The 9,255-nt window shown below is 43.4% G+C and overlaps 1 protein-coding gene across 1 annotated transcript in view; it reads right to left on the bottom strand.

The window, feature by feature from the left end:
- The window catches only part of TMCC3 (transmembrane and coiled-coil domain family 3), a 105,374-nt gene extending 97,093 nt beyond the window's left edge, over window positions 1–8,281 (bottom strand). Inside the window, exon 1 of the mRNA XM_075151403.1 lies at window positions 8,262–8,281. The gene's annotated coding sequence lies outside the window, so the exon portion shown is untranslated. The remainder of the gene's footprint in view (window positions 1–8,261) is intronic.
- Window positions 8,282–9,255: the final 974 nt, after the last annotated feature.

Below are 9,255 nucleotides of genomic sequence, written 5' to 3' on the forward strand. Positions count from 1 at the left end.
GCAGTTATTCCTCCTATCAGGAGGAATGCAGGTCATTTAAGTTTGGGAGTGCCATCCCTCCTTCCCCCATCAGTGCTGCAAGGAGTTCACCCTGCCCAGAAGGCAGGAATACAGGAGAGCATCACAGCTGGTGCACAGGCTTTCGCTTCTGGCAGGTAGTGCTGGAAAACCAAAGCAGAACTCACCCTCTCTCCTACATCCAAGACTCCTTTTTAAAAGGCAAGGAGGATAAGACTTAGAAACAAACTCCACGGACAAGCAACAGCCCCATGTCCTCAAAGGTCAGCTCGGGTTTTCCAAGTGAGATGTTGCGCAGTCTGTCATCACGGGATGTAACCAAGAGCACGGATTTCAACTCGGAGAGGGAGCATGGATGCCGAGTGTTGGGGAAGACAGCCCTACCAAAATGCGGGATGCTTTCCTTAGGCAGCTGATGGAGACTTCATTGCTGAAATGATTTACAATTAGGTATGAAACAAATCACATAAATACCGTAGGGAAACTCATAGGGGATTCAGAGTGATGAAGAATATGATCCAACAGGCTTTCTCTGTCTCTTAATATGTGTCCCCTAAAGATAAATACTTACCTTTTAGAATATCAGTGTGATCCAAAGCCTGCTGAAATCTCTAGAAAGGCAAAATTCAACTGGGCTTCAAATGAGGCCACAAATTTGAGGGAAGGGGCATGGGTTTTTTAATTTGTTTAAACAATGAAAAACTAACTATAGATTTTGCCAGTAGATTTTATAGATCTGTTGCAACCATGTATACATTTTGCTATAAATCCCAGCATATTCCTATAAGCCAGGTGCTGGAAAGCTTTTGCTCTTTTTGCCCTGAAGGTTTTTGGACATATTTATATATAGGCTTGGCAATGCCAATTAATGTGTTAGCTGCAGAAAGATAAGTGTCCTTATTTTTTCCCCATAGCAAAACTAAAACATTCAGTAACTTTGCTTCAAGATATCTAAAATCTATCCATTTGTAAAGGCATGGAATAGAATCAGATCTAGAAACTATATAAAAAAAGAAAGTAACCAAAACACTAAGTAGTGTCCCATCAATAATGCAATCACATGGCAATATCCCAATTTTGAAAAAATGTTAATTTTTTCTCAGAGCATGTATGTTATTATTTTCCATCTCATGTAAATGTGCACAACTGTCAGCTCAGCTGTGCATGAAAGTAAGGGTATGAGGCACAGGTCTGTTTTCCAAGGTAATGAAATCCAACTCAGGCCACTACACAGAGACACACCTATAAAAGCAATAGTCATAAAACTGAGAAAAACCCGGAAATAAATCACTTTATATAACTTGGTATTTTAAAGTAAAAGAACCAATTAAATTTCTTTAAGGTTTTGGGTACCTTCATGGGCTATCATGGGGAAAAAAAAACCAACCAAAAACGCAAACCCCCAAACCTCAAGAATACTCTAGAAATACGAGATTTAGAATGAAGATGACAGATGCTATGAACCTGTTCAGACTGGTAAATCTGAAGTGCATACAGTTACCACTACTTTCTGGAAGTTGTTTATCTCGAAGACACAAAAGGGTCAAAGGACCATGAGGATGGATGGTCTGGAAGGATCCGAAGTGACCGTATTTTCTGTTTCCATTCTTCCCACTAATGAAAACTGCAGAGATAAAGTTTTGCCAGTGACATGGAATGCAGAATTTCTATTAACTAACTATTATACTACCCCTCCAAAAAGTGGATGCCATTCTTTCTTCTGTATTTCTCCTCTTACAAACTTCTCTTTTTTTGCCTCCTATTTAGGAAGTGCCAGAATTAGTTGGCCAAGTCATCCTGACTACATGCAACACTGCCTGAAGCCTGTAACCAGAAAGCAAGAGGAAAGCAGTGGGTTTTTACGGCTCAGGACTGGTGTAAATTTGCAAGGCCTGAGTGGCTGACATTTGTGTTATGTTTTTAATTTTCCAGAAAAGGGCTACACATGCAAGTGGGTGTCAGAGATAGAAACTTCATTTCAGTCATCTCCCTTATCTACCTTTTTTCTGTCCTAACAGAAAAAAGAGCAAACTTCATCTCATCCAATTCTCTGTCTCGGAAAGACAGACACCACCAGCTAGGACACAGTCACACGGAGGCTTTTCCCTACACACCAGGCAGCCAACATTGAAGGCAGTAAGAAAAATTGCTGCAGTGAAAGCCCTACTTAAGCTTTTATGTTTATCTGCTAGTGGATTCCTTCCTTTCTCTCGTGTATTTTCTTACGAGGCTAAAAATACTTCAGCGGTGAAAGCCATTAATAATGGAGATAATTGTGTTGTAGGATTCGGTGTCAAGTTAACTGTTTAAAGAAGTAACAGTAAAACAAGGGTCTGGTTAACACTGCATCCCCTGTTGAACTCAAAATAGCACCTAATTAACACAACGAGAGGCAAAATAAGGGTTTACATTAAACACAGTGCTGATGCAGTCTATCAGTTTTTCTGACAAACAACTGCTCCACTTTTTGCTGTTTCCCAGTTCACAGAAGCACAGACATTTTAGGCCAGCAAAGACCACCACACACAGCTCTGATCTCCTGCACCATACGGGGCACAGAAGTCACCCAGGAATCCCCACAGCAAAGAGATGACTTCTTCTGAGCCTTGTGAGCAAACACTGACCTCAGGAGTTTGTAGATGAAATAGACCTCAGGCCTGGTTATGATTTGCACTAAGGCTGGCCTACTTCCATTCAAGGCTTTTTTACCCCACTAAGATAGACTGGAGATGCAAGAATAAAGTCCTGTCCCTCTTGGGAAGGCATCTCACGCTTTGTGTCTCAGCCTCTTACTCTCTTAAATGTAATTCACTCTTCAACACAGATTCTCTGAGGTGCATTAGCAGGAAGAGGTGGTGAAACTCCCAGCATGTTGCTACTTGTGACTTAAATCATTATGTGAATCTCAACCTTGAGCAGTAGGAGGCTAGAGAATAACCCAGGAGACTGGATGTAAATGCTACAGTCTGAGTCTTCTCAAGAGGAACCATGTTAGGTCAGAGGAAGCCAAGAGCAACTGCTCGCTGATACTTGCAATGATAATGCTATTGGAATGCATTACTTTTAAGAACTTCAAAATCCAAGCACAAGTCAGGCTAGTTTCTCTCCAAGGATTTAACAGCCTCCCTTTACCTTTATGTTTTTAACACACATGCTGCATTGTCAATTATTATGGTTAATTATCCCTTTTTGTGGATCTGAGATCCTATTTCTTAAATCTCCTCCTACTAAGAAAACTAATGGATGACATAAGAAAGAACCGAGACCTTGCAGTATTCCTTCTTGCAAGGCAGATGTGGGAGAGTCCTAGCACATGTCATCCATACCGCTGGATAAGGACTCCCTGCTACAGGTGCTGTGCACCTGATTTCTCTTATCCTGAGATCCTTATACAGGCAGGGAACTACATATACATATACATCAGTGGATGAAACCTTCAGATACCGAGCCTAACATGGAAGGCAAGCCCAAGTCTGACTGTGTGCTGGCCCACAGGCACACACATGGAGAAAACCACTAACCCACCCCATACAGCCATCTTCTGGAACAACTGACTTCCCCAGTTATTGCCACCCAATACACAGAATAAGAGCGAGAGTTGCCTGACCAGCAACTGGCTTAAGGTCTGGCAGGATCACCTGGTCCTCTCAGGACACTGTCCTGTATGGCCCCATAAGAGAGCTGCAGTCAAAGAAATAAAAGTGTTGGAGTTAAGTGCAAAACACCACCATAGTATGCTCAACAAACACATCAGTCATTAAATACTTAAGTTCAGTTTATCAAAGAGGATAGATGAACCAACAAAAATGAGTTTGTTCTAGGAGCTGTCTTTGGGCCTTCCTACCTGTGGTGCTCCTAACAGAGGTGCATTGCTTCCGAATGCAGCATTGCACTGCACTGGACAGACAGATCCAGCCAGGCGCCAAGCTGTATGGACACCACACAATGTCCATACAGCCCCAGACTGTCAGGAGTAACATCTACTATTTTGCTAGCATATTTACATGCACTAATTACAGCAACATTTAACTAGGAGGAAATGTTCCCTGGAGCTCCCACCACGGAGCAGAGAAGAGAGGACACAGCCTTGCTCTTGCTAAAGCATTAGCAAGAGGCCTTCTTTCACAGTACCCCTGAGGTGCTCGAGTTTTTCACCAACAGGCTGTAGCCTGATAATAAATACTGATAATAAGAAAGAGTTCTCGCAGTCCCAGCAGAAATCCAGTCATACACATCCCCTTTATCTCATCATTTGAATTATCTCGTGCATGTTTATCTACACAACTTAGAGGCTGTAAACCGCCGTCTTTTAAACAGAGTGTAAATTATCTTATTTACACTATTGCATGGTGGCTTTTGTATATTTAGAACCCCTTTGATTACCATTGGCGATTAGATGGCTGACCTGGCCTGTCCCTGTCTAAGATTCAGCTACCTGAAGTTAGGCAAGGAATACCCCGAGACAGGCAGTCAGTCCCAAACTACACTGCAACAGAGCAGGAATTCCCACTGGGCTGCCCAACTCCCAACATTTTGCTGCTTTGCATATAAAGAAAAAATACAATACATTTTTTATAATCGATTTTGCTTGTCTGTTTGTTTTCTATGTCTGGTGTTCTTTCCCAGTTCAGTTTTCCCAGTTCTTACTCACATAACGTCAGCTGCTTTCTGTCCTCTGTATGCATGTGTTGCTCACATAAACTATTCCTATTCCTGTTTAGGTTTGCTTATAAAAAACAGCCTTGCCCTACCCACAAAATGCATTTACTATGGATGACCACGCAAGTCAGGGGATAATCATGTGAAATAATTTTTTCCACTTTCAGTTAGTATCTTCTGTCCCTCACAAGAAAACCTCCACCTCTGAAATGCCAGGTTATTGCACTGCCAACTGCTAATTCAGAATCTAAAGAGTAATTAAATCCAGAAATATGTTCTTATTCTGAAGAAATTTCATGTTGTCTTCTCTTATAGTCAATACAATAAGAATACACATATGGTGTGGAGTATCTTGGCTATTACATCAGAAAGGAAAGCCATATTACATTCAAAGGAAGGAAGGTGACAACTCTCAGTGATTTTAATCTGCTTTAAAAATTAGTACTAGATAAAAGAGGCTAGGACCTTTGATAAATTTGTTCCTCATTTATACCACTGTGTTCTGTATGTGGGCATTCAAGTCAGCACCACTGAAACTGGTCTCCTGGCCAATTTTTCAAAAACATATGAGAATAGATTCATAAATTGAGTCAACTGCTAACTTGAGCAATGAATGTTCAAAAAGGGATGCTCTTGCAACCCTTGCAAAACAAGAGATGAGTGAGGAACATGACAAATATATTTGGAACATTGTAAATGCAAGTCTTTCTCTGTTTTTCCAAATGGAAGGAAAATTGTAAGGTACACGAAGCCAAACGACTGCATTTACCAGTAAGTGCTGCAAACAAGGACTACAGAAATGCTGATTGACCTATTTTCTGATCTTCCATGAACTTCAAAAGTAAAACAACTCCAGCAAATGCTGGTATTATCACACACAGCTCATGTCATCTAATTAATCACAGGTAGTTATTACTGCCAGACTCTTGACAGTCAGGATACAAACACAACCCGTCCTACATTAACAGTCACCTCTGCAGGCTGACTACTACTCGTTAGCACATGCACAATACAGCTTGCTGTCATGGAGGCAAAGAATACGGCCTCTGTAAGAGGGCAGAAGACACAGTCAAACTAAAAGGTGTTTGCGCATCTGGAGAACATCTTTACTTCTAGACCACTACCACAGCAGACCACCTAGTCCAGCTGGAAAAGCAGATAAAAGCAATATCTAAATACAGGTCAGTTGTACTCAGGAAGCCAACAGTGTTCCCTAAGCAGTCCAGAAGGATAATGTTCTCCCAGTGAGGTGAGAAGGGTTAAATAGGTACCATTAACTTGGAGAGGTAGATGGTTTCTGCCTTGATGTAGCGTCTGTAGGAGTTATCCCCCGGAGAGAAACGGAAGTGTGAGCTGAGCAGCAAGGACCTGAACAGCATTGAAGTCAGACTAGAGGGCTGTTTCTGTTTCTGGAAGTGTAATCCAGCAGTGGTCTGTCTGCTAAAGATAGCCTGAGAGCCTTCCTCAAAACCAGACTCCTCCTCCTCCTGTGCGAATGCGAAGCCTCCCGCGCTGCGGGAGCACTGCACCAAGCCGAGAGGGCAGGTCTGCCAGCAGCCAGCCTACTCACCCCGCCTGCCCAGGATGGACAGAAGGTGCAGGAGGGCATGCGGTGCCTACGTTTTTTTCTGGAGGCTGCTCTTCTGAGAAAAGATATGTAGGCAATGCTTCTAGGCTGAATTTTGATAGCTGAATATTAGCGAAAAGGCTGGAGGCCTTGTAGGAATACACAGGAACCAGAAACTGCAGGGAAGAGCTGGGTTTGCTTTTTTTCCAGTTATGCACTTTTTCTGTACAGACTTCATTAAAAAGTCTATAAAAAGATGTAAACTGCTTCGAATTTTCATCACTAGATTACTAAGGCCCATGAGGGACAGATAAACCCTTTGCTTCTCCTCCCTACACAGTCAGACACAACCAAGCTTAAAGTTCAACAGATATGAGTGCTTACAGATTGTAGATGCCCTAAGCTCTCCCAGGGAGAGACCGGCCATGACTCCTTCTCAGGCTATTATTTGGTTTATTCTTTTGCTCTTACTTACAATTTGACTAATGCACTTCTTGATCACACAAAAGAGTTGAGCAATATTCATTGCTTCTGCACTGCAGAGCAAGCTTCTCTGAAGGAGTGCAACCACCAGTTTGTCTTTTTTTCTTTTTTTATAGTGCTATTTTTTTCCCTAAAATATTCTGGATCTCTTATTCATGGCCAGTTCATTCCTGCTCTCTGCATTAGCTGCATCCAAGAGGCACGCTATTGCAAAAAACTACAGCCAATTGCAACCGTTTTGGCGCTGCAGATTGCGTTAGCTGTACCTTGAAGGCACAGCACTTGTTCCCCACCGCACTGAGTACAAGGCACTCGCTGGCTCCTACCCCACACCCGTCTTCAGTCAGGCCTGGGTGATACCGCACACAGACACTCCTCCGCCACGCTGGGCACCCACGTGCTGTACACAGCTCACCGGCGTGATATATGGTCTCCGTGAGCAGCCGAACCCGACACAAGGTGACATGGAGCGGGAGAGGGGCTGCAGCCCTGTACTCCTGCTGAGGATATTTCCTTCTCCTCAGTCCCACTACACAACCCACAGATGTGGCTTAGTGCTGTGGCCATTCCCCGTTCACAGGACCAACAAGCGGCCCAGCGCATCATCCAACACGTGGTGCCTCTCTGCCGGGAAAAAATTACGCTGCGCTTGTACGGGAGGTTTGTGACGGCTGCCAGCACTTCCCATGCTCCCATGTTTAGCTGTAGGGATGTCCTTTATTCACTGGAGCCTGCGGAGAGGCTTACTACTAGGTAGGAGTTTGTCTCCGTCTACCCCCTCCTCCGTTGCACCCTGATCCAGCTCGTTTCAGAGGAGTCTGCTGGGGGAGCCGTGCAGAGGAGGAGACACGGGAGGGAGTGCCTCTTCCCCTCCAGCACCATCCCACAAAAGCAGGCGTGCTGACAGACGGGAGGGGAGATGTCCAGGCTGTCCTCCAGAGAGCGGGGAGAAGCTTCTTTTGTGGTCACACTAAAGGGATTAAAAAGCCTGCCCCTCCTGGGGTTAGTGGGAGTTTTGCTCTTGATTTTCAGTGTTTGGATCTTCAGGGAGGGTCAACTAGCTATTAGATAGACTACTCCTTTTTCAACACAAAATGGAAACCCTGGAGCACACATGAAAAAGGCTTTTTTTTTTTTTTTAAATAGTCTCTAACATTCAAAAGGAATTAGATAACAGCTATAATGGCCCCACCTACTCTTGATCCTTTCTGCTGCCAGAATGTTTTGTGTAATAAATCATGAGAGCACTACATTACTCCGAAGCTAAAAATGGAGCAGAGTCAAGAGGCAGCACAGAGCTCTGCATACAGAATACAGAGTCATATTTGGTAACATCTGCACTCGGTCTGATTTTAAGCTTCCTCAGGTAGGATAACGAACCCAAATGAGGAGGGAAAGGTTCACAGGGTGATTACAGCACAGGCTGGCTTTTAAGCCTTTTTCCTTTCAACTTCACTTTCATCACATTTTGATTTGAGTTGGATTGGCTCCTGGAAAGGGTTCTGCTTAGCAGAACACCGAAGGCATCACTTACATTTCTCCAAAGCCAAGACAGTTGTTGAAGGGTGGCAAGAAAGTGCAGCTGAGCGGCAGGATACATCATCATCTTTCCTCAAATCAGAGGGGTAAGATCAAATAATTTCTTCCAGACCTGGAAAGAGAGCTTCTGAAAACTGGTTCCACTAGCTGTACAGGGGTTAAAATACTGATTTAGAATTTAAAACGAGTAGCAAGCACTGCTCCCAATGGTGGACTTGATAAGGCAGCTTTCTTGCTGAGAGCTGACACATGGTTCCAGTTGTATCCCAAAGCCCGGTCCCAGGCACCCTCACTGTAAGCGATGGCGAACCGTGCTGAATAAGTAACCTGGCTAAACACGACACTCACCTGCCTTTGCTGTGCTAACCAAATGGGCCAGCTGAGCTTCTGCTAAGCAAACGGTTGAATGAAACTATCTCAAAGGTTTATTCGTAACAAGAGTAAGAGGTTCTTAACATCTGCTCGAGACAACTCTGGATAATGGTCATGAACAGAATTTTTAGTTTTTAGGCTTTTAAGAACAATTTTGGTTACAATAGCTGAATTTTGTAGATGGCTGAAAAATAGTCTCTGAATACTAGCACTCACTTAAATTGCATAAAGCAGTATGTTTCAGCTGTTGACACTGAAAAAGCTTTTGGGACAGATTCATACCAGAGAATCGAAAATAATAAATCAAATGAGATTTTTTTTTTTCTTCAAGTAGTCCTACTACCTAGGAACTGAGTTTCAGTGAGAGCTGAAACTCATGAGGAGCTAATAAAAGTACAGCTGCAGGCTGCTAGCCCAGGGAGTTTTAACACCCTCAGCTGCTGGAAAGCACATGGACCAGCTCTCAGATTTCTGGCAGGCTTTACTGCTGCACATTTACCATGTAAATAACCCTGTGTGACGCAAAAACATCTTAAGGGTTCTTTCCATGTCCAGATGGTATTATTCTTCCTAGGCCAGTCTGCTAGATGTCTGATCTTAAGGCAGCCTGGCAGGCT

The sequence above is a fragment of the Calonectris borealis genome, chromosome 1 (genome assembly GCF_964195595.1).
Source record: "Calonectris borealis chromosome 1, bCalBor7.hap1.2, whole genome shotgun sequence".
In the NCBI taxonomy this organism is placed as follows: Eukaryota; Metazoa; Chordata; class Aves; order Procellariiformes; family Procellariidae; genus Calonectris; species Calonectris borealis.